At 43.5% G+C, this 27101-nt stretch overlaps 1 pseudogene; it reads right to left on the bottom strand.

Moving 5' to 3' along the window:
* Positions 1-26575, bottom strand: part of LOC126297972 (ras-related protein Rab-39B-like) — a 79871-nt pseudogene extending 53296 nt beyond the window's left edge.
* Between the last annotated feature and the right edge of the window lie 526 nt (positions 26576-27101).

Below are 27101 nucleotides of genomic sequence, written 5' to 3'. Positions count from 1 at the left end.
ATTGTGCTTGCGAGTGTTGATACAGAATTGTAAAAGTAATTAGTTTTTGCATAACGTTTACAAAAGTCTTTTTTCTTGGATTATCCTCACGCGAAAGATTAAATTTCTAATGTTAACAAAATAAAACGTTTCAAAATCTGACTAATTTGGTGACTTAAGAAGGCGATCGTATATTAAAATCTCGCGCGGCACGCATGCCCCTTAGCCTAGGCGGATCTTGTAGGCCAGTTTAAGGCTGCTTCTCGGATTTTTAGACCACGAGTGTCCTGTATTAAATTGCTTGTCTCAGCTTCTCCTACACCATGGTGGTACATTGTGTAAGTAGGCTGTTTAGGTTTTTTATATTGGTAACACCATGTAGCGCTCAGTATGAAAATCACTGGCTGTACTGTGTGCAGTCAGTGGCTGGTTGGCATGGTTGTAATACTCGCCATTGTAGTGTTGGGCAGTTGGCTGTTAGCGGCGCGTAGCGTTGCGCAGTTGGAGGTGAGCCGCCACCAGTGGTGGATGTGCGGGGAGAGATGGCGAAGTTTTGAAATTTGTAAGACTGGATGCCATGAACTGCTGCATACATTGAAATTCGTAAGACTGGATGTCATGAACTGCTGTATACATTATGACTTTTGAACACCATTGAGGTAAATACATTGTTCTGTATCAAAATCTTTCATTTGCTAACTATGCCTATCAGTAGTTAGTGCCTTCCTTAGTTTGAATCTTTATTTAGCTGGCAGTAGTGGCGCTCGCTGTATTGCAGTAGTTTGAGTAACGAAGATTTTTGTGAGGTAAGTGATTTTTGAAACGTAAAGGTTAATTTAGTCAGGGCCATTCTCTTGTAGGGATTATTGAAAGTCAGATTGCGTTACGCTAAAAAATGTTGTGTGTCAGTTTAAGCACAGTTTTGTATAATTTTTCTAAGGTGAAGTTTCATAATTGTAAACAGTTATCATTTACACTCCACATAATGTCAGAACTAAGGAACTAGCAATGATAGAGTTTATTACTGGCCAAAATAAAATTCGTATTGGAAGTTCTTGACAAAGTTTGTAGGATAAACTTTCTACCCTGCTGAAGAGTGGAAGGAGAGGAAAAGTGTAGTCAAAACATTTCAAAACACATTTACTCGCCCGAGAAAATAAATACATAAAAATACATCAAACAATATTTGTAAAGAAATAAAAAGAACTCTAGTAACTTTCAGATTTATTGACCAAAATTTTTATTGTTTCGAAAACTGCCTTACGCGTTTCAATATACCTTCAGTTTTAAAGGCTATACAATACAATACAGAACTGGTATCAAAAGATACGAAATATATTACATTTTTACCATTGATTAGAGACATAGTATACTGAGTATAACAAGATTTTTTGGCTTGCCAAATGTTATGTTATTATGCAAATCACAGAATATTGTCAAATGGATTCATCGTAGCTCGTCAACACTCTCAACCAAGAGACAATGTCAAACATCTACCCAGGAACAAGACTGAGCCCAAGTGGACTAAACCGCTAGGCGGCGCTACGTAGGTGGTACCCGATGTATCTGTTTGTTCACAACCAAGTTTTTGATCATTGAGAAAAAAATCAAGAAAATTCACGTTACTATGCTTTACAAAACGTATTTTTTACAAAATAGTGTGTACCAGCTTTGAAAGATCGAAAATGATGCAATGGAAAAGCTGCTGGGTGGCGCTACATTACAGCAAGGAAAATGATCTGTTAAGAAACGTAATTTTTAAATAATTACAACGTATAAAATAATTGGATCGGAAAGAGTTCATAAATACCTTCATACGAGGGGCGTTTGAAAAATCCATGCAAAGTCCGAGAGATGGCACCACCAACGCATATCGAGGTCATATTTAGTTAGTAGCATCTTTGGGAAGAACGGATACCAAGTTTCAGCCGTATTGGTCTATTTCATTGTATCTGGCATTCGTGTGAATCAAGGAAGTCGAGTGATTTCAAAAAATGGGCGAAAAAGAATTTCGTGTGGTGATTAAACCTTACTTTATGAAAGGCAAAACGCCTCAGGAAACTAAAGAGAATCATGATAACCAGGATCTGCACCTTCAATTAGAACATTTTATAAGTGGTTTCAAAATTTTCGGTGTGGCCATATGGGCACAAGTGATGCTGAACGTTCTGGACGCCCTGTGGAGGTTACAACTCCAGAAATCATTGATAAAATCCATGATACGGTGATGGATGACAGGAGAGTTAATGTTCGTGAGATTGTTAGTGCTGTGGGCATCTCGAATGAATGGGTACATAACATTTTGCATAAACATTTGGACATGATAATGCTATCCGCAAGATGGGTTCCGCGATTGCTCACACTTGACCAAAAACAGAATCGTGTGAAGTGTTGCAAGGATTGTTTGCAGCTGTTCAGGAAAAATCCGCAGGACTTAAAGGGTCGTTTCGTCACTGTTGATGAAACATGTATACGTTACTATACTCATGAGACCAAACAACAATCTAAACAATGGGTTACCAAGGGAGAATCTGCACCAAAAAAGGCGAAGACCATTCCTTCGGTCGGAGAGGTTATAGCGACTGTCTTTTGGGATTCGCAAGGGATAGTCCTCATAGACTATCTGGAAAAGGGTAAAACAATTACAGGTGCATATTATTCATCGCTATGGGCCCGTTTGAAAACCGAGCTGCAAGAAAAACGCCTACGATCTGACCCGCAAAAATATCCTTTTCTATCACGACAATGCACCAACACACACCTCAGCAGTTGTGGTCGCAAAATTATTGGAAATAGGGTTCGAACTCGTTTCACATTCCCCCTATTCTCCAGACTTGGCGCCCTCGGACTACTATTTATTCCCCAGTTTGAAGAAATAGCTGGCAGTACAAAGATTTTATTCAAACGAGGAGGTGATTGCAGCAACTAATAGCTATTTTGCAGACTTGGACAATTCCTATTATTCGGAAGGGGTTATCAAATTAGAACAGAACTGGACGAAGTGTATAAGTCTAAAAGAAGACTATGTCGAAAAGTAAAAAAGGTTTACCCCAAACACTTAAGTATTTTTTTATTTTTGGACGGACTTTTCAAATGCCCCTCGTACACTGTCCAGTCACATGAATGTGACCAGCTATTGGACGCCTGAATAAAAAACCTTTTGCACTGTGGACTGCTGTAAGACATGCAGGAAGAGTGTCCATGAGTTTCTGGAAGGTACTAAGGGGGATATGGAGCACTGCCGATCTCAGAGCCATGGCCAGCTGTGCCAGGGTTCATCAGTTGAGGATCCATAGCACCAACACCTCGATCGAGGTGGTTCCACAGATTCTCGATTGTGTTTAAATTCGAGGAGTCTGGTGGCCAGGCGAGTACGGTATATTCATTGCGGTGCACACACACAGCGAGCTGTGTGACAAGTTGTATTGTCCTGCTGCTGGATGCCATCGTGCCAAGGGAAACCAAATTGCATGTAAGGGTAGACATGGTTTCCAGGGATAGAACATGCTTGTGTTGATCGGTTGTGCTTTCCAGAATGACGGGATCACCCAGGGAATGCCACGAAAACATTTCCCACACTGTAACGCTTCCTCATTCGGTTTAGACCGTTCCGACGATTGTAGAATGGTGTTTGCTTTCAGACGTTTCACGCCGATGGGGCGTAAAATGTGATTCATCTGAAAAGACCACCTGGCGACATTCAGTGTACCCCAATTACGGTACTGTCGTGCAAATTCCAGCCTTCGTTGCCGACGCACAGCAGCCAGTATGGGTGTGGTAACTAAGAGCCTGCTGCAGAGGCCCATATGCAGCAACGTTCACTGACCGGTCATTGAGGAGATACCGTTGTTAGCCCGTTGGTTCATCTTGGTGGTCAGTTGCTCAACAGTTGCACATCTATTCGCCCGTACACACTTCCAAAACCGTCGTTCACTCCTGTCATCTATGGCCTGTGGTACAACACAGTTGCCTCAGCGCTGGATTTCGATCTCCCCCCAGAGGGTGGACAGGCTGGCAGTAGCACAATGCCCAGCTCTGCAGCCTACAGAAGAGTTAAAAAACAGAATCAGGAGATATGAAAAACAAACAAAAGTAGGCGAAAAACAGTGACTGTTAAAAACTGAAACATGGAGAAAAACATACGAAGAAAATATAAAAACAAAACGGTCGGCGAAGCTGATTAAAATACATAGACAGGCACAATTAAAAAACAGGGTGACAGTCTGGTTTCTGTCAAAAAAACACAACTAGCGACAGTATGGTGGCTGTATGCAACACTGACAGGGGATGCACAACACTGAACACTTACTTATAACAGCACAATACAAGTGACAAGGCGGCAGACTGGGGGGGGGGGGGGGGGGAACCTGGACCTATGAGGGGGGAAAAGGGGGGAGGAGAGGAAAATTACAAAAAGTGGGAGCCGATGGATGGAGGGGACATAAAAAGGGGGGGGGGCTGGGCGGACGCGACGAGGAGTGGGAAAGGGAGGGGAGGAGAGAGCAGAAAGGAGTCGAGGGAGAGAAGGGAGGCAGAGAGAGGGTAGGCGGGGAAAAAACAGGATGGAATGGGGGGAGAGGGAGCTCAGGAAAAGGACAGAGGAAGGGAGGGGGAGATGAGGATCAGAGTTGATAGGAGGGATAGATGGAGGGAGAAAGGGCATGATCCGGGAGGGGGAGTCGATGGTAGTCACCTTGGGAAAGGAGATGGAGAGTGTAGAGGTGGAGGGTGTTTTCGATAGCACCAGTTTGCCACGCACAGTATACTTTAACCACAGCGGCACGTGAACAGTTAACAGACATAGCCGTTTTGCCAGTGCTTCCACCTTTGGCCAGAAAGCCAATGATCATCCCTTTTGGACGTCGGATAAGTCGCTCCGTTTCCACATTACGACAACGACTGCACTGTTCTCCACGTCCCCCAGACAAAATTTGATACCCTCACTGCTAGTGCTGCCACCTGCCACCTGACAGTGATGAGTGCATGTTGACGTTGAACATAACGGTGGTGACATCAATGTGAGTGGGCTGTCTATCATACAATGTGGTCCACTTACACGTTTCAGCGCAAATATATCTAGTACAACAATACGTATTGAAAAACGAGTTACATGTGTATGAATATAAGGCAGGGGTCATAAAGGTAAATACTATGAGACATTTACGTTGTTTTTTTTTAAAGGGACACTTCGCATTATTTCTTACGCATTAATAACATGAAAAATCACAAACAGAATGGCGTTGGTTGCATCGCAATACGTTAGTTATATCTTGAGAAATTGCATAGCGAAATTGACGCTTGATATAAACGAAACGCGCCGCTTTTCCACATCCCGAGATGCAAGTTTGATCCCCACATATCGATGTTTGTGGCAGGAAACCTTATTATTACTGTAGACCCTCGTGACAACAGTGAAAGTGAGGTTACGTACGTTAATCACATCGCGATTATGACCAACGTGCGGTTCACTACTGCGTTTCCGGATGTGCAATAGCGCGTTTCGTTTATTTCAAGCGTCAACTTCTTTTTGCGATTACACTGGGTGTATTGCGATACAACCAGTGCCATTCTTTTAGTGATTTTTCATGTTACTGATTGCGCAAGAAGTAATATGGGGTCCTCATTTTAAACAAACGAAAGTTTGTGTAGAAATTAATATTTGCTTACGTTTTAGAATGACACATAGTATTTATTTTCATGAGCTCCTGTCTTATATTCATAATAGTGAAAGTCGTTATTTAACAGCTACAGTTGTTCCAGAGATATTTGCGCTGAAACGTGTAAGTGGGCCACCCTGTATTTTACAAAACCTGAAAATTTCACTCGAGGAGTGCAGTAATTACTTTTGAAGAACAGGTGCTGCCCATGGAAGTAAATTCAAACAAACTGAGAAGACACAACCTCAAAACCACCAAACATGGGTATCACCAATCAATCACTATTAACAATACTAGTTCTCATACCTTCCATATGGGAGGTAAGGGATATCCCATAATACGAAGTTTCGGTAATACAAGACTGTTGTTTTTCCTGAAGTATTATATGCCTTAGAAACTACATCTCTAGCAGGCCACTCAAAAGTTGATGAGGTTGGAAACAAAGACAGAAAAATTCTTAGAAAAGTTAATATAAATGGCATATGGATTAATATAAGTGGCATAAGAGTTAAGAGAAAAACAACAGATTTATACACGGTAATAGCGTAGTTCGTTGATCAGTACTTAGAACACGCTTGAAGTTCTAAAGTTACGTTTGCAGAATGGACAGCACTAGATTAACTATAAAAGCTACTTATTACAATCGCACAGAACGCTAAAAAGACAACTGGATAATAGTCGACAGCGGAACGCAAGAAACAGCCCACCGAATTCACGGAGAAATTTCTGGGAGAGAAGAAGACAACGAATCTGTCAGACCAAGCTAACTAGTTCAAATGCGCTCTTTAACTAGGCAAAGAAGAAGAATCACTATAGTGCATTCGCAGCAAGTTATAATCGATAATTAATAAACAATCGTGATGAAATGAACATTTATTTATAGGTACAGTCGTGCGTGGTTTGCAAATACAGTGTACATTATTTAAAGCAGATACAGCCCGGTATGAATACACCGTTGTACGTACAGTACTGTATCAGCGACTAAATGAGCATTTCATCACGATTGTCTATTGTAGCCCAATCTATCCCCACGAACGAAAACCCACAATCAAGTTTTGATTATCGTCCAATTAGTATTTCAGCTGGAATGAGATTATCACTCTGCAGCGGAGTGTGTCTGATATGAAACTTCCTGACAGATTAAAACTGTGTGCCCGACCGAGACTCGAACTCGGGACCTTTGCCTTTCGCATCATCTGAGCTACCGAAGCACGACTCACGCCCGCTACCCACAGCTTTACTTCTGCCGGTAGAGCACTTGCCCGCGAAAGGCAAAGGTCCCGAGTTCGAGTCTCGGTCGGGCACACAGTTTTAATCTGCCAGGAAGTTTCAGTATTTCAGCTGCTGCACCCAAAGCCCTGGAATATATTTCCCACGTCAGAATTACTGAATGCTTACAGAAATTTGGTTTGAATGGAATGTTTCAGAGCGCCACCGATAAACACCACACCACAAACACTGCGCTAATTAGGGTAACTGCTGATCTTTAATATGCCATAGACTACCATGAGGCCACAATATTGACAGAACTGAACTAAATACACGCATTTGATACCTTCAACGTTGACATACTGCTCAGAAAAAAGCGCCAGTTAAAATTTTCTGGTAGTACGGTGGAGTGGTGTGAAAGTACTTGAAAACCAGACAGCAATGTGTTGTGGTGGGAATTAAAAGTCGTTCTGGAAGCTTATTCTCTCAGGAACAGAACAGAGATCAGTCCTGGATACACTATTGTTTTCCTTGCATGTCAGTGACATCTAATCGGTACTATCCTCCTGCAAATATCATTTATAAACCGACGTTTTGCAGCTTTAAGCGCTAGACCTGCATTAATACTGCTATCGTTCACATAAACGATGATGCGTCTTCAGTGGTAAAATGGACACAAAACCTCGGACTTAATCTAAATCCGGAAAAGTCCTAAGTAATGTTAGTATTCCATCAGAAATTAATACGTTCTGAATCCTGCAAACAACTGCCTCATATTCCTCTGGATGGTATTCGAATACCTTGTCAAAAAACGGTGAAAAAGTGGATGTAACTTTGAATGAGCATCTCAAATGGGCAGAAAATACTGTCGTCACATGCAGGAAGAATTCCTCTTGCCTCGTTGCCCATAAAAAGTTTCTGAATATATCTCCACTGGGAGTTAAACGTAAACTTTTACTTCTGCGACGCAGTCCAGCACGGCACCAGTAGTGACATTGGTAGACAAAACTGTGTGTGCGCTACATCTGCAACGTCCGTTTATATGACCATATAAGTGATTCATGTGCTCAGTTGACAAGTTATGTGACTACCATATGTTACGTTTACTTCAGCGGTTTCTCAGTGCACAAGCACCCTTGCACCTTGCATCAGAGACTAACTACCTGTCATCTCATTATGATCGAAACATAAGGTCTCTTTATCTAGTACAGTGGTTGTGCACGTCTGTAAAACTAAAACAATCGAAACGTCCTTCTCTGTTGCTGCCTCTGGAGCTCCGACGCCCTCCTATGAAGCAAGCCACCCTGCATTCTGCGCACAGTTAAACGCCATGCTGTTTTTAACATGGAGCTGTGACACTTCTTTCTATCACCTTCATTACGGTTCCGCACAAATTAACACTTATGACCTGTCCTTCCTTTGTCAAACAGTACAGGAAATGCTCCCATATTCTCCTATTTATGCTTCTTTCTATTCTCACTTGTCAGTCAGTCACGCCACTTTCTTTTCTCCCATCTTCATAACACCCTGTTTTATCACATTCCTCGTTCTCCCTCTCTGACGCCACTTCTGCCATGTCCACTGCTTCTAGTCGCCATTGATTAAAAGTCTTTCCTGGCCGAGCGGTTCTAGGAGGTACAGTCTGGAACCGCGCGACCGCTACGGTAGCAGGTTCGAATCCTGCTTCGGGCATGGATGTGTGTGATGTCCTTAGGTTAGTTAGGTTTAAGTAGTTCTACGTTCTAGGGGACTGATGACCCATAGTGCTCAGAGCCATTTGAAGTCTTTCCTGTAATTTGTCTCTCTTTTTATACTCATGAACGAATGTAAACTGGGCTTATTTTTGTTTCGTGCTGTTGTAGTAAGTACTAAATGTTTATCATTTGTATACTAGATGTTATTTACTCTTATCGTAATGAAAATATTTCGGAATACGAGGATGAGTCAAATGAAAATCTTAAATTTGTAATAACAAATAGAAATTTCGCGCCGTTATCCTGTAAGTTGGTAAGCGTGCTACAAACAGCGTGCAGAATGGCCTATAGGTGGCACCATAGTGCAGGTGCACACATACCGTCACAGTATCAGTACAAAGATGGCCGACCCACTTGCGACTTGGACCAGGGAAGAACAGCGATCTGTTATTCGGTTTTTGCATAGTGAAAGTGAGAAACCTACTGAAATTCATCGATGAATGAAGATTCAGTAGGGTGATGCAGGTTTGTCATAGCAGCAAGTCTACGAACGGAGTAGGAAGTTCGCAAATGGTGTGACTTCAGTGGAAGATGCTCCTCGTCCAGGTCAGGCACAACGAGTATCACAGAACATTGCAGCAAATGGTTCAAATGGCTCTGAGCACTGTGGTACTCAACATCTGAGGTCATCAGTCCCCTAGAACTTAGAACTACTTAAACCTAACTAACCTAAGGGCATCACACACATCCATGCCCGAGGAGGGATTCGAACCTGCGACCATTGCGGTCGCGCGGTTCGAAACTGTAGCGCCGAACATTGCAGCAGTTGAAGCCATAGTGAAGGAAAACCGCCGAGTGGCACTGAATGACACTGCAGCATGTTTACAGATTAGTCATGGGTCAGCACACCACATTGTGCACAATGTGCTCCAGTTTCACAAAGTGTCTGCAAGATGGGTGCCATGGCAGCTGACTCCTGAAATGAGAGAACGACGTGTTGATGCTTGTGAAGAACTTTTTCGGCGCTTTGAACGAGAAGTTGATGGCTTCCTTGCAAGAATGGTTACTGGGGACGGAACCTGTGTTCACTTCCACCAACCGGAAACGAAGAGAGCGAGCAAGGAAAGCGCCGTTCCTCATCACCAAAACCAAAGAAGTTTCGAACAGACCCATCAGCAGGGAATGTTATGCTGACTCTCTTTTGGGACGAAAAAGGCTTCATTTTGGAGCATTACATGCCTAGAGGGACCACTGTTACCAGTGCATCATACACAGGTCTCCTAAAATATCATATGCGCCTGCAATCAAATCAAAGCGCCGTGGATTGCTGTCAGCAGGTGTCGTTTTGCAGCATGACAATGCAAGGCCCCATACTGCCCGTACAACAGTTGCAACAACCACAGATCTGCATTTTGAGTGTCTTCCTCATCCACCATACTCACCAGACCTTGCCCCAAGTGATTTCCGTATGTTTGGACCACTCAAAGACGCAACGGGAGGAAAGAAGTTCCGTTCTGATGAAGAGGTACGCCACGCGGTGCATGAGTGGTTGCGCGGACTACCAAAAGAATTTTTTTCTAAGGAATTTATGCACTTTGTAAGCGCTGGAGGAGTTGCATTGAGCGTAGGGAGATTATTTTGAAAAGTGATATAGCTTTGTACCACTTCTGCACAATAAATAATATTTTTTAAAAAATTTAAGGTGTTCATTTGAATCACCCTCGTATGTAGAATACCTGGCTACATGTAAGCGAGGACCTGATAGCCCTAATCTTGTCAGGTTTATGAATAAATACACTGGTGTGCAAAATTTAAGGACGAAAATAACTTTCCCATGATGTGTCACAGCCAAATATTTATTATTAAAGTGCTGCTACTCAGAGTAGACCAGTATGGGCAGTAATTATCGTATGGCAGCGAAGTTTGGTGGATATCCTAATGCGTTAATGCGGAACCGATTTGCCCTGGAAAGTAATTAGTTCCAATTTTGACCACCAGGTGCAACTCTGGCTCTGTAATTGCAAGAATGACGTTCAGAAATGTGATCATATGTAATGGATTAGGAACGGGACGTGGGCAGAAAACAAACAACTGAGAACGGCATAATGTTGATTTTTTTTATTAATCGTAGCTTACACAACTTCTTCAACATGAGCACCGGAGACGTCGACAGGATGCTGTACAGCGCCAGATTTGCACCTGGTGGCCAAACTTAGAACAAATCGTTTTCCAACGTAAAGCGGCCCCGCATTAACACATTAGCATATCTACCAAGTTTCGGTGCGGTACTATGTACAGCCCACACTGGATCTGCATGAGCTGCTGCACTTTATCTGTAACCACCCTGAACAATAGCTCGATGAAACTTCGGCCATACATAGAAAGAACTGCTACAGTATAGTACAGAAAATAGCAAAGAAATACGCAATGAGAGAAATGACTCTTTTATCCAGATACAATAATTACAGTGAAGTCAACGAGATTTACGATGGTCCCCTAATATTACAAAAGACGGAACATTGTTTTTAATAGGGTGTGTGATCACCACGGACGGCAATGCATGCTGTACAACGAGCTCCCCTGCTGGCCACAAGCTTGGTAAGGAATGATAATTAAATCAAGACCTTACGCTGCCGACAGGCGTTGATATACATCAACGGGGACACTTGAAAAATGTGTGCCCCGACCGGGACTCTAACCCGGGATCTCCTGCTTACATGGCAGACTCTCTATCCATCTGAGCCACCGAGGGCACAGAGGATAGCGCGAATGCAGGGGTTTATCTCTTGCACGGTCCCCGTGAGACCCACATTCCCAACTTAATGTCCACACACTACATTCGTAGTGACCCTGCCCACCACACTTATTCCTCGTGGCAGACAATCTTACCGAGTTCCGTAAGATACGTGTCTATCTGCACAGAAGAAGAAGAAGGTCAATGGCCGGTTATCCTTAACTATATGAAGATGGTATGTCCGAAAGAACAGATACCATCTTCATATAGGTTGGTAAAGAGTTCTTGCGGTAGGGCGTTCCATTCCTTCACCAGCGAGCTTGACCACTGTTGGACGGTAGTTGGTGCATGTGGACGTGCTCCAATACGCCTCCCAAAGCACCCCACACGTGCTCGTTGGGATTTAAGTAAGGGGAATGTGCAAGCCAGTCTATTCGCCGAATATTCTCTCTTTCCAAGAGCTCCTCAGCCTGCGTTGTTCGATGCGGTTGCACGATGTCATCCATGGAAATGAAGTCAGGATCGAATGCACCGCAGGAAGGCACATGAGGAGGGCGTACAGTGTCACAAAAACGTTGAGCAGTGAGTGCGTTGACCTGTGAGTGTACAGTGCTCAAAGAGTTGAAGGTCAGCATACTCGTGCAACGTTATGCTCCCCCCCCCCCCCCCCCCCACATACCATTACAATTAGACCACCAAAACGATCATGTTCGACAATGGTGAACGTACCCTCATACGGCGAGAGATGTGCTATGGTGAGGGAAAGCATAATGTTGCAGGGGTGTGCTGGCATCGACATCTTTGAACACGGGTCAACGTTATCGCACGTCACTGTATTTCGCTCCGTGAAACTGAAACGTGTATATTTTGTACTGGATACCATCAACCTATAATCAGGACAGTGTAAATTAAAATGTCCTGTTGTGCGTTTCTTGCACCCAGTCGCCCAGTTTGACATCCTGCCCCTCTTTAAAAAAAACTCGCAATTAATACTGGATGGGATTATTTGTAATCAGTAGAACACGAACTCTTCAGAAAATTTGCACTCTTTATTGCTTGTTAGCTAAAAACTTTCGAACACGAACTCTTCAGAAAATTTGCACTCTTTATTGCTTGTTAGCTAAAAACTTTCTGTTTTGGGTGACATAAAATTAAATATGAGATACATAAAACCAATAAAGACAAGAGATAAGCAAGACAGCACACATTTCTTCAACCCTTAGCTCCTAGCATTGTTCCATTTCCTGGAACATATATGTTTTATGCATCAGACTCTACAGAAAGATTTTTTGAAAATTCGATTTTTTAAATTTTTTTACGTCGTATCTCAAACGCTCGTCGGTGGGGGGGGGGGGGGGGGGGGGGGCACTATCTTAGTATTGCCCCGGTTCGGAAATATCGTAGATCCGTTGCTGATGCACAGAGCAGTCTGAGTTATAGTGGAGAAGTGGGTAGTCTCCATGTGACCCGTGTTTACATTTAATGATTTTGCTGTTTCCTCTTCGTTTACTGCTCTTACGTCAAATGAAACGGAAACGTATTTCTGTGGCCGGGACCTATCAAGTGAATTAAAATACATTCACATAATTACGGAAGGCTAATATATGTTTTAGTTTCAGATTTTATTTTATTTCCACTTTTCTGACAGTCATGCATTAATGACCTTGTAGAACAAGGCCATCAATGTGTTTGAAACGAAGTGTTCAGTTCCATACTATTGGCTAATTTTAACTGCTCGCTGCATTTCAAGTGCACGTTTTCATCTTCTAGCACATATGGCATTATGTCATAATAAAGAATGAAAAATGAGTTAATACAGTACTGGTACTCCAAGAAAATTTACATCTCGAAACCCACACTGAAAAGCTTAATATCAGGTCGAGGCCTACTTCATTGGGAATCTGGATATACGAATGTGCCCTTTAAGTGATGCTCTTGGAGTATCCTCTGATGTCTTGTTTCTTTTATGGCATAATGTAAGATCTTTCAATGTTTTACACGTACGAACATACGGGCTTCCTGCGTCATAGTAGCTGCCAAAGCGCGGTGGCGCCTGTTATCTGGCGCTCTCTGACAACTGCTGAAACGAACTTATTTCTAATAGGTCGCGGGAAAATATTGGGAATGGCGGATTGAAAAGCGTTACTTTCAAAGTAAATTTCCTTTTACGCAAGTTCAACTATGTGCTAGAATGTACGATGAATTTCTTAAATCACAGAGCGTTTGATGACGAGCCATTTAGAAGTATTTCGAGCCCAGAAGACCAAAAATTAATGATCAGCAAATTGATGTAATGCTACGGGAAGCTCTCTCTCCTCTGCGGTAGCTAATTTATTTGTGGAAAACTTTGAGGACAATTCACTGGACTACGCAAAAAATTTTCCTGGCACATTTGTGGGATCTATCTTAAAGTGTAACACACGCAAAAAATATCAAAATTACATGGGAAAGCTTAGCTTCTCTTGCAGCTTATTAACCTTAGAGACCAATATCATATGTGAAAGCTTTGCTTTTCTTGTAGCAACACTACGAATTTTAACTTAAAACATTAACTTTTCCGGTTTTGTATCCGCGCTACTTAACAGTGATGTTGCTATTAGCTAACTATATCACGTGTCCTGGGGTCTGAATATCCGCTGTTATCGGCTGACGAGATCACGCGACAAGAGCTATGACTGGCTTACAAAAGCGCATCGCAATCTCGATTACAATGGTTCAGAAAGTAACATGCGGTGTTTGGTAGAATTTGAATTTATACTTTCGTAATACGTACATGTTGCTGCACATCAAAAATCTTTCCAAAAGTGTGTTTTCATCCGGGAGAATGTGTTTTTAACCGGGAAATCCGGGAAAAATCCGGGAATTTTTTTTCTTGTCCGTGTATACACCCTGGACACTGTATTCCTTCATCATGTGCGTCGTTTTAGTGGTGCGTTCGGACCTGGCTTATGGATGTCCGCTCCGATAGCTGAGTGGTCAGCTTGACGGATTGCGTCCTACGGGCCCTGGTTCGATTCCCGGTTAGGTCGGGGATTTTCTCTGTTCAGGGACTGGGTATTGTGTTGTCTTCATCATCATTTCATCCCCATCCGGCGCGCAGTCGACAGTAATAAGACCTGCCCCAAGGCACCCGAACCTACCTCGTAAGGGGCCTCCCGGCCAATGACGCCAAACGCTCATTTCCATTTACCGGAATTATGGAAAAAATGCGCGATGGCAACGAACTGCGAAGTTTCAGCTCTTGTCTAGAGAATATTCGATGAATGGAATGCTTGCTGTTCCCCTTACTTAAATCCCAACGAGCACGCGTGGGATGCACTGGGGAGACGTAATGGAGCACGTCCACATGCTCTAATGATTATCCAGCAATGGTCAACCGCTCTGGTGGAGGAATGGAACTTCATGCCGCAAGAACCCCTTAACAAACTTGTGACCAGCATGGTAGCACGTTACAGAACATGCATTAGCCTCCGTGATGGTGACATAAACATACCGTACTAAGAACCATGTCCCGACTTTGTAATGCCCAGGGTAACAACATGAGGGGTGATTTCAGTGTAATTACCATCTCTGAATAAAAGTGTCATTTCTGTTCGCTTCATAGTGTATTTCTTCGCTATTTTCTGTACTATTACTGTAGCAGTTCTTTCCGTGTACTGTCCAAGTTACATCGAGCTACTGTACTTGTCAGTGATGCATAATTCGAAAGTTACTTTCATCCTTTTGTTTTGCACACCAGTGTAATGTTGTGGATTACACCTCACCATTGATGTACCATAGTGATAATCGTTATTATTATCTTTCCTTTCAGAAAAATAAACATGATTCGTTGTATTAATACAAGAGTTTGGTGGACAATTAGAAAAGAAACACAATAGCGAGACTGGGACAGAGTACAGCCGGCTGTGCTCGATGGCGGGCTCTCTCGTATGGTATTCAATAGGTTCGAAAAATTTTGAACCTCGATTGCTAGGAAACGCTTGTGAAGTGCACCGTGTAAAAGCAGCATTTGCTACACCTAACTATGTGCTACAATCGTGCGAAACGTGACAAAAATCGATAACCTGTTGTATGTATGCTATCCTTATCCGTGTGTTTATACACTGTAAGCTGCACGCGTACTGGATGTACTATTTTCGGTCGTTCAATGGTTCACATGGCTCTGAGCACTATGGGACTCAACATCTGAGGACATCAGTCTCCTAGAACTTAGAACTACTTAAGCCTAATTAACCTAAGAACATCATACACATCCAAGCCAGAGGCAGGATTCGAACCTGCGACCGTAGCAGCAGCGCGGTTCCGGACTGAAGCGCCTAGAACAGCTCGGCCACCGCGGCCGGTTCGGTCGTTCCCGATCGCACTCCATCGAATCGCAGATCCCAGTACGAAAATAGCACTTACTACGTAAAACTGTACATCTACACCCGCATATGTATTCTGCAAGGAATTGTACATTGCATGTCGGTGGATACATCGTACTATCAACTTCCTTTCCTATTCCATTCTGGTATTGAGTAGTGGAAAAATGACTGTCTATATAGCTCTGTGGTGCCCCAACCTCTCTTCTCTTACTCGCGTGACCCCTGCGCGAGATATACTTGTATAATAGTCGCAGTGTAATGATCGCACAGCCCTCCTCGAATACAGGTTCGCTATTTTTCCCCAGCACAGTTTCGCGAGAAACACATCGCCTTCCGTCCAAGGTTTTCCCATTTACGTCCCCCGAGCATTATTGTTACTTTCGTATTGGCTACATTGAACTCCTACTATCCTAGAAGCGCGTCACTGAATTCGTTCCATGTCTCTGGTCATGTCTACTTTATAAGGTCTCAAACGACTGGAACAATGTTCCAGAACTGGAACAATGTTCCAGAACTGGTCGAACTAGCGTCTTATATGCATTCTTCCGTTCGCCTCACTGATACTGACTTTTCGTAATCGATACATTTTATATCTTGGAATCAGCTATGACACGTTTTCTTTCCCATTCTCTTGGTTATACCTTTCATTTAAAGACAACTGTCATTCATTACACAAAGTGTAAGATTTATGTAAGAGTTTCTGCAATAATTCCTTACGATCGTCCAACGACGGTACTTCCCCGTTCACAACAGCGTCGTCATCTGCATAATACTCCGCAAGCCATCTAGGAGGGTACTTTTTGTACCACTAACCGAGCCCTCCAAACCTTTTCCACCCGCAAATAATGCGTGGAAGAATGACTGTCGGTAAGCCTCTGTATTGGCTCTAGTTTCTCGAATTATCTCCTCGTGGTCATTACACGAGACTTATGTGGTGTGTGAGTGTGTGAGTGGTGAGTGGTGGTGGTGGGGGGGGGGGGGGGGGGGGGGAGAGCATTATGTGGTCCGCTCTTCCTAGAAAATGCTCTCTCGAAATTTCAGCGGTAAATCTCTCCGTGATGCACAACGACTATCCTGTAACGTCTCTTTGTTTGTTTGTTTGGTGAACATCTTAGTAACGCTCTCGCTCCGTCTAAACGACCCCGTGACGAAACGCGCCGCTCTTCGTTGGATCATCTCTAACTCTTCTATCTGTCGTGCCTGGTAGAGATCCCAGACAGACAAACGATACTCAGGAATCGTTCGAACAAGCGCTTTATAAGCCAAATCCTTCGTGGATGAATTACATTTCCTTAACATTCTTCCTATGAATCTGAGTCTGGCATCTGTTTTTCTCACTATTTGTTTTATGTGGTCATTCCACTCAAGGTCGCTCTGGATAGTTACTCCCACATATTTTACGGTAGATACAGTCTCCAGCGGTTTGTCATCAATAGTGTAGCTGTACGGTAGCCATTTGTCAACAGAACTATGCTCGTCCACACATTGCACGTGTCTGTATGAACTGTGTGCGCGGAGTTTAGGTCTTCCCGTGCCCAGCAATTCCCCTGTACTTCCCAATAGACCATGTATGGCACCAGCTCAGGCTTCAACTCTGTCCCGGTACCACGGGTCGCTACAAAAGTTGTTAACCAGCTTGCCTCAGGAGAGGATACAACCGCTTTGTAAAACCCTTCCCCACCGAATCAGGGCATGCATCCAGGCCAGATTTTACCTCGAATACTCTGGCAGTTAGCTAATACCGTTTCAAGATCTATTGAAATATTTGATTTATCTAACGCTAGTTTCTATACTGGCCATCTCTGAGTTTCGCCTAATCCAAGAAAAACCTGTGCCACGCAAGTGAACGTTTCTGGCGTACAGTGCAAACCTGACCTACTCAGGAGAGCTTTATAAGTATCCACTGTGTAGCGTGGGTAGAGTAAACTAAACCTGATCTCATCACATAACAGGCGAAGTCTCTTGTGTAAACCTTCCGCTCAGTTCTAAACCAAAGGTCCCCGATCAGTCCTCGGAACGATGCTGCAAATCGACAGGCGTGCTGAGATTTGAAGAATGAGGCCAGCTGTTTTCGCCACTTCCGCTAGTCTCCGGAAAGAGTTTAGGAATGTCTCAGAACGTGGACGACTGACGCCGCTGGTGCCCATGTGAGCGACTTTCTGTAGCTTACTGTAATCTGTGCTCTCAATTGCTCCCAAAATGGCCTCTTCTACTTGGATGACAATTCCGCACAGATACACACCGAATGCACATTTGGTTCGTTTCCTTCCAACGACTCTATTTCCTTGTGAGGGGTCATAATGCACCTCACATTCTGTAGCGGTGTCACCGCATCAGGTAGTTTAAGCGTAATTTGCGGCAGTGAATTGCAGCCGTACCCGTAATTCAGGCGCAGACTTATTGGTAATAACTACGTGCAGCGTGAAGTAGGAAAGTACGTCGGGCCGACATGGACTCACGAGTTGCCGGAACGGTGTGCTCATCGGGAGTGCAAGTGATTCTTGCCGCAAACGGACATCGAAACCAGCGCACTGATGCTAACCTAACGTGCGTCAGTACGTGACTTGAGCAGGCGCATTCGGCGAGTGTAAATAGGAGGCAGCTCAGTAATACCAGTGTCCTTAATGTCACAGCACTCTTGGACAACGGTGCTGGGCTACACAGACGCCACATAAAGCTTCAGACGCCGGACTTCAGTTCGAATTCGACGTTAGCGGGACGACGCATATTTATTTATTTATTCTTCACAATTGCTGCCTGTTATCTGAAGAGCTAAAATAGGCCACACAAATCACACTTCCTTGGATAGCAATAAATTATGTAATAATTATTTATTTCTGATACGTAATTTTAAAAAAGCTACAAATACTTCTACTATTACAAAACTACATTAAAACCCTTAACCAATTACCCAGCTACTAATCTACTACAAACACTACAGAATTTGTTCTCTGTTTGTTCATCCGTTTTGGTGCATTTACCTTGTAGATGGTTGTCTCCGCTACTGGATCCGCCCTCAAAGGAACCATACCGGCATTTGCCTGGAGCGATTTAGGGAAATCACGGAAAACCTAAATCAGGATGGCCGGAGGCGGGACTGAACCGTCGTCCTCGCGAATGTATGCTGGATTTCTTGGGCATCGGGCAGCACGTCAGCAGCGTTTCCACTGTAGCGAGTAATTCCACCCATCACTGCTGCTTCTGAAGCCCATACTTCCATAATTACTTGCACCAACGCAATGTAAATTCTTGGGGCAGTATTTCATTTGGTGGTCGCCGACCTCAGTTTTTTCTCTCCATCTGCAGAGTATATTGTCTAAGCTGGATGGCAGCATGATGACTTCCGGTTGAATGCCTCGTGCAGTCTTCCTTGGCCTTTCTGGACACTGTGGCTGCAGTATAGTCCAAGATGCGCCAGTTCGACTCACTCTTTAGTGCTGCTTTGGTATCCAATACCCTTAATACCTGATGTCAATTACGCCGCTGCATCCACATAGAGCGTGCATTCCCACAATGTGTGTTCTGGCGTGCCCACACTGCCTGCCTCAGACTCTGCTATCATTCACCTACCTTCTTATTTTGTTATGATACGTGGCATAAGGGCCATGGCCAGGCAGGTAATGTATTAATACACTCGATAGGTTAAGAAATCTCACTTTTAATCTCTCCCTGCTGTTAGGCAGAAATTCGTTATGTTCTCCTGCCTGTGCCTGAAGTGTCCCATTAATTTTGCCACAGTTGTAATACACGATCTTTCATTACCTTTTCAGAATTTGCCTCAGTTCCAAGCACCATTCGTACTTCCATTTGCCTACCTTTCTTTAACCAATAAAAGGCTCCCATTTTCCTAATTTCCAAGTCCTGCGGGCATACTCCTGAAATTACTAACCAAGTATCATTCGGGATAGTCCAGTAAGCTCCTCTTAGTCTTACTAGATCGCCTGGTTGAACTCTTCTCTCTATCGAGGCTGGCTTCACTAGCTGCAATCTACACTACTGGCCATTAAAATTGCTACACCAAGAAGAAATGCAAATGACAAATGGGTATTCATAGGACAAATATATTATACTAGAACTGACATGTGATTACAGTTTCACGCAGTTTGGGTGTATAGATCCGGAGAAATCAGTACCCACAACAACCACCTCTGCCCGTAATAACCGCCTTGATACGCCCGGGCATTGAGTCAACAGAGCTTGGATGGGGTGTACAGGTACAGCTGCCCATGCAGCTTCAACACGATACCACAGTTCATCAAGAGTAGTGACTGGCGTATTGTGACTAGCCAGTTGCTCGCCCACCATTGACTAGACGTTTTCAATTGGTGAGAGATCTGGAGAATGTGGTGGCCAGAGCAGCAGTCGAACATTGTCTGTATCCAGAAATGCCCGTACAGAATCTGCAACATGCGGTCGTGCATTATCCTGCTGAAATGTAGGGTTTCGCAGGGATCGAATGAAGGGCGGAGCCACGGGTCGGTGTTGTTGTTGTTATAATTGTTGCCTTCAGTCCTGAGACTGGTTTGATGCAGCTCTCCATGCTACTCTATCCTGTGCAAGCTTCTTCATCTCCCAGCACCTACTGCAACCTACATCCTTCTGAATCTGCTTAGTGTATTCATCTCTTGGACTCCCTCTACGATTTTTACCTTCCACGCTGCCCTCCAATGCTAAATTTGTGATCCCTTGATGCCTCAAAACATGTCCTACCAACCGATCCCTTCTTCTAGTCAAGTTGTGCCACAAACTTCTCTTCTCCCCAATCCTATTCAATACCTCTTCATTAGTTACGTGATCTATCCACCTTATCTTCAGCATTCTTCTGTAGCACCACATTTCGAAAGCTTCTATTCTCTTCTTGTCCAAACTAGTTATCGTCCATGATTCACTTCCATACATGGCTACACTCCATACAAATACTTTCAGAAAAGACTTCCTCACACTTAAATCTATATTCGATGTTAACAAATTTCTCTTCTTCTGAAACCCTTTCCTTGCCATTGCCAGTCTACATTTTATATCCTCTCTACTTCGACCATCATCAGTTATTTTACTTCCTAAATAGCAAAACTCTTTTACGACTTTAAGTGTCTCATTTCCTAATCTAATTCCCTCAGAATCACCCGATTTAATTTGACGACATTCCATTATCCTCGTTTTGCTTTTGTTGATGTTCATCTTATATCCTCCTTTCAAGACACTGTCCATTCCGTTCAACTGCTCTTCCAAGACCTTTGCCGTCTCTGACAGAATTACAATGTCATCGGCGAACCTCAAAGTTTTTACTTCTTCTGCATGAATTTTAATACCTACTCCAAATTTTTCTTTTGTTTCCTTTACTGCTTGCTCAATATACAGATTGAATAACATCGGGGAGAGGCTACAACCCTGTCTCACTCCTTTCCCAACCACTGCTTCCCTTTCATGCCCCTCGACTCTTATGACTGCCATCTGGTTTCTGTACAAATTGTAAATAGCCTTTCGCTCCTTGTATTTTACCCCTGCCACTTTAATCATACAGTAAAGCTGCATGTCCTCGGGAAAAATTACGGGTCGTAACACATCTGAAATGTAACGCCCACTGTTCAAAGTGCCGTCAATGCGAACAAGAGGTGACCGAGACGTGTAACCAATGACACCCCATACCATCACGCCAGGTGATACGCCAGTATGGCGATGACGAATACACGCTTCCACTGTGCTTTCACCGCGATGTCACCAAACACGGATGCGACCATCATGATGCTGTAAACAGAACCTGGACTCATCCGGAAAAATGACGTTTTTCCATTCGTGCACCCAGGTTCTTCGTTGAGTACACCATCGCAGGTGATGTAGCGTCAAAGGTAACCGCAGCCATGGTCTCCGAGCTGATAGTCAATGCTGCTGCAAGCCGGTCCCGGTGGTCTCGCGGTTAAGGCGCTCAGTCCGGAACCGCGTGACTGCAACGGTCACAGGTTCTAATCCTGCCTCGGGCATGGATGTGTGTGATGTACTTAGGTTAGTTAGGTTTAAGTAGTTCTAAGTTCTAGGGGACTGATGACCACAGATGTTAAGTCCCATAGAGCTCAGAGCCATTTGAACCATGCTGCTGCAAACTTTGTTGAACTGTTCGTGCAAATGGTTGTTGTTTTGTAAACGTCCCCATCTGTTGACTGAGGGATCGAGACACGGCGTTCCGTATTATCCTCCTGAACCCACCGATTCCATATTCTGCTAACAGTCATTGGATCTCGACCAACGTGAGCAGCAATGTCGCGATGCGATAAACCGCAATCGCGATAGGCTACAATCCAATCTTTATAAATGTCGGAAACGTGATGGTATGCATTTCTCCTCCTTACACGAGGCATCACAACAACGTTTCACCAGGCAACGCCGGCCAACTGCTGTTTGTGTATGCGAAATCGGTTGGAAACTTTCCTCATGTCAGCACGTTGTAGGTGTCACCACTGGCGCCAACCTTGTGTGAATACTCTGAAAAGCTAATCATTTGCATATCACAGCATCTTCTTCCTATCGGTTAAATTTCGCGTCTGTAGCACGTCATCTTGGTGGTGTAGCACTTTTAATGGCCAGTAGTGTATGAGCCCAAACGCTCGCACCATATCCTACGACTGATGCTAATATAGATTGCTGGTATGCTCTTATTGTCTTCAAGGGAAGCCGAAATTGTGTATTTGCAAAGGTTATAATTTTATTCATCACGTTTACACCTTTTCTGCCTGCTTCCTCTACATGATGTGCAAGTTACGACTTTCGTCGAGAAATACCCTAGATATCTCTTTGCTGCGCTTCTCCTAATCGTTACATCATTTAATTTTATTTTAGTGTTTCTCATTAGGTCCCCTTTTACCAGAAGATACTTCGTTTTGTGAGGTTCTAGTAACAATTTAACACTTCGATACCAGCCCTCAAGTTCGTGGAAGGCCGGTTGTCTTCTATAATTCTTCTTGAGCCACCACTTAACGAACAGCACGTCATCTGCAAGTGCCACCAGTCCGCTTATGTCATGTAACTCCTGTAGTATGGGCTTTAGTGCTATATCCCGAAACTCCGGACCACACACTGACACCTGCGGACAGCCTTTTGTAATTCTCTTAGTTATTTTCTTTCCTGGGTATGCTAAAGAAGCATGTCGTCCGTGGCAATAATCTCTCAGGTAACGACACAGCGCTTCTAGACACTCCAAATCCCTAAGGCGACCAAAGAAAAATGGTCACCATAGGTTATCGAAAGCGCTAGCAATATCAATCATATCGCTAGAGCGTACGTAGAATGAGTATCTGTCGCTAGCAAAATCGCCTTATTAAGTGCGTCTTCAGTTGACTCTTCTAAACCAGTACTGGTGAGGGCTTATAATGTGTAGCAGTTCGTGACCTTGTAATCTTCTTGTGGAGCACGTTCAAAAGACAAATTGGTTTATAGGATTTGGGTACCATAGGATCCTTATCTTTCCCTTTACTAATTATTACCACTTCAGCGTTATTCCACAGCACAGGGTTCCTTCCTTTGCAAGAAACACTCATTGTACAGATCGCACAAATAACTATCGAAATGGTCGCATAAGGCTTGTATTACTTCGGCAGGGATTCGGTTCGGTCTTGGAGATTTTTTCTTTTTAATTCTTAATATTATTTGCCTAATTTCTTCTTGTGGGAAGGAGACGACGGATACCTGTACCACCTGAGACAAAGGAAAATAAAATGTTTACAGATTGCCGCAGCATCTCTTTGTAGCCATGAGCTGTCCTGTGCCCCGCTCAACAGCCTCCACTCTAGCATTCCTGTACCTCTGGCGAATTAATTCGAACTGCCTACCACTACAGACGTTTCTCTCCCTTCCGTAGCTGCCCGGTCCTAAAGAGGGGGCTTCTTTCTGCGTCTCATTATCAGCCAGAGGCGCGCCGCAGACATATTCGTTAGGCATATGTGGCTAACATTTCGTCATTAGGCACTTATAGCCTGCTCACGAAACAGTTGCAGATCCGGCCACATCCCGGCAGCCACCACCGTGCGACCACTTGGTGCTACACCGTGGTTCTCCACAGACGCCGTCGCCAAAAAGGGTACATGGCAATCCGTGTGGCACCTTCAGAACGGGAACAACCCAGCCACTCCATCACCTGTGCAATTCGCAGTGACCGTATCGAGCTGGTCGACAGTGGCCTACACAGCTTTCAGCTGTACGCGAACAGCACCTTCATCTAGACCTCACAACCGTCATAATCACTGAACATCTCTAAACGTGGATTTGTTCCTTTCAAAGACAAAAATAAGTAATGGAATTAAATGCAAGACTAGATTGTGCTACAGTACCCAGTTGGGTCACTCCAAGTCTCTTAGGGTATTTACACTTACAGATCAAGGTAACGTATACTCTCTGACTTTTTAAAGACAAAATGTGACAATAAAATCCATGACACAAGACAGGTGAAAAATTTTTGGGAACAGTGTGAAACTCTCACGGAAGTACACAATATAGTTACTGAGTCGTGAGTAAAAGTATACAGTAAGCTTCCTACAAATATAAGAAAGCATATTACGAGGCGTGTCTGGAAAGTAAGGACCGTTTCGTTCTACTGCCGTCGCAGCACTAGTGTCGCAGTTCTTACTTTCACACTCGTCTCTCTGGTTCTTTGTCTTTTCACTGCCATCATTACTACCGTATTGTGTTGTGTTTACATTTGTTAGTGATCGTTCAAAATGTTTAAGACTATCTCTGAGCCCGCCGACTATGAAATGCTTCCTATAACATTGTTTTAAAACACAAAGAATCAAACTCATCGTCAACTTGTAATTTATGATGAAAATTTAATGGCTGATGGAATGGTGAGAAAGTGGGCGAGACAATTCAAAGATGGACGAACGAGTGTTCATGACGAAACATGGAATGGGCGTCCTTCTTTTGTCAATGATGGTTTGGTTGAGAAAGTGAATGAGAAAATTCGTGAAAAAGTACTGTTCACAATAAGAATGCTTTGTGACGAGTTTCGGCAAATTTCAAAAACTATTTTGCATGATATTGTCACAAATCGCTTAAATATTTGCAAATTGTGTTCACCTAGCGAAGCGACTTAGCAGCGCTTTGACGTTTCTTACCCGTTACAGCGATGAGCGAGATGAATTCTTAAACAGAATTTTGACCTGTGATGAGACTTGGGTTCGTCATGTCATTCCAAAATCAAAATAACAGTCGATGGAGTGGAGGCACTCAAGATCGCCCTAAAAACAAAAATTCAAAACAACGTTTTCAGTATAAAAAAACCCATGTGCACTGTGTTCTGGGACAGACAAGGTATTCTGCTTGTCGAGTTCCTTACAAGAGGTGAAACAATCAGTGCGGTGAAACACTGAGAAAACTTCGTCGCGCAGATAAAAAGAAAAGGAGTGAAATGCTCAGTCAAGGGACTATGTTGCTTCGTGACAACACACGTCTCCATTCTGCTGGTGTCACTCAAAATTTCGCTCAACAATTCGGTTGAAAGCAGTGCGATCATCCTACGCACTTCCCCGATCTAGCACCTTCTGCCTTCCACTTATTTTGAACTTGAAGCGTAATTTGGAGGAAGGCGCTTTGACAATGATGACGACCCGAAAAACGGTGTTCAGCAATGGCTGTTTTCATTGGCGGACTCTTTCCACGAGGAGGGCATAGAAAAGTTAATTTCTCGCTATGATGAATGTCCGAACAATAGTGGCACGTATGTAGAAAGATAGTTTAAGAAATACTCTTTCTTGTAAAAACAAATTATGTTTGAAAAAAAATTATGAATTTTCTCCGAAACGGTCCTAAGTTTCAGGAGATGCATCGTAATAGTCTGCAAGTATTTAGAAGGAAACTAAAAACATTTTTCATAGCCCAAACATTTTATGAAATGAATGAAACTTTGGAGTTATAGTACATCCTTTAGTGTAAAATAAGAGGAAATCGATTAGATAAAACATAGTTTTCAAATAAAAACATGTGGTACTTTTAGTTATGTCATGAAATTAAAAATGCTACATTTTGATTAAATTATGAATACAACATGTAAATTTGTTAATTTACATATGTAATGAAGATAAAAATGTTTATTTTTATTTATTCTCAATTTTTAAGTTTTCTAATAAACTTATGCCAGTGAACTGTAGGTTCTGATATTATATGCAACCAATTGCTCTTAGAAAAAATATATAATATTATAAACATAAATGATACCTAAAATACTCACGTAAGATGCCAGAGTAATATCGTTAGTAGTGTTCATTGTTAAAATGGCTGGTTCCTGCGCTGCGGCTGGCAGTACGCTGTCGGTAGCTAGTGTCGACAGGTCATGCAGCGGGCCCTCTGTCTATGCGGCCACTATCATCACCTCTTGTTTGTGCATGCGTGTCCGCCCCAATAGCTGAATGGTCAGCGCGTTGGAATACCACGCACCGGGGCCTGGGTTCGATTCCTGTCTGGGGAGGGAGATTTCCTCCCATCAGGGACTGGGCGTTGTGCTGTCCTCATCATCATTTCATCCCCATTATCAACGCGCAAGTCGCCCAATGTGGCGTCGCACGCAATAAAACTTGCACTGGGCGGCCGAACTTGCCGCCTGGGAACTGCCGGCCACCGACGCCATACCCTCATTTCCATTTTTTGTTCATGCGTCTGTGTATCCTGCGGAGGCCTCCCCCACTCCTTTCCTTACTGCTAAAATCATCTCCAAGGCACTGGCTGTGGCAGGCTGGGCCTGTACTCGTGGGAAGTATGGGCTATATGGTCGGTGCAGGAGTCGGCTGTAGCTACCCAACTCGACTGTTGGAGAGGCACTCCATCATTTTGCTTGTTTTTAAATACAGCGCATAGCTTACCTGTCGTCGGTGGTGGTGGCAAATTGTTTACAGCGCAGACACGTTGTCGCAATATATCTTTATCTTGTGGTGTCAAATTCCTTGTAGACAGCGACATGTCGGCATGCACCAGCGACCATGCAGCCGTTGTCAACAGCGCCGGTGGAGAAATGAAACGTCCTACCACAAGAAAGCCTTATCAACCTTGTGGCCAGCATAGGAATACATTGCAGAGTATGCATTGATTACATACCCTATTAAGAATCATGTCCCACCTTTTGTATTGTTCAGGGGACCGTCACAAATTCTGGTGACTTCAGTGAAATTATAGCCTTCGAATAGAAGTGTCATTTCTATTCGTCCCATTGCATATTTTTTCAGTTACCTTATGCACTACTCTGTAGCAGCTTTTCCTATGTATGGCCCATGTTTCATCAAGTATGTTTCTTAGCAGTAACGCAAAACACGAAAGCTCCTTTCGTTCTTAAGTTTTGTACACCAATGTATAATAGTTTAACAGCGTACAACATTCACAAAATAATAGGCCTCACATGTTGGAGCACTTCACAAATTTTTACAGTTTGAGTGCAATGTGTTTTCAAATTAAATAATAATAGCTTCCACAGATGGAACCAATGGTAGTA

The sequence above is a fragment of the Schistocerca gregaria genome, chromosome X (assembly GCF_023897955.1).
Source record: "Schistocerca gregaria isolate iqSchGreg1 chromosome X, iqSchGreg1.2, whole genome shotgun sequence".
Classification (NCBI taxonomy): Eukaryota; Metazoa; Arthropoda; class Insecta; order Orthoptera; family Acrididae; genus Schistocerca; species Schistocerca gregaria.
Note: the sequence above shows the minus strand (reverse complement) of the source record. Positions and strands in the feature narration are given on the sequence as shown.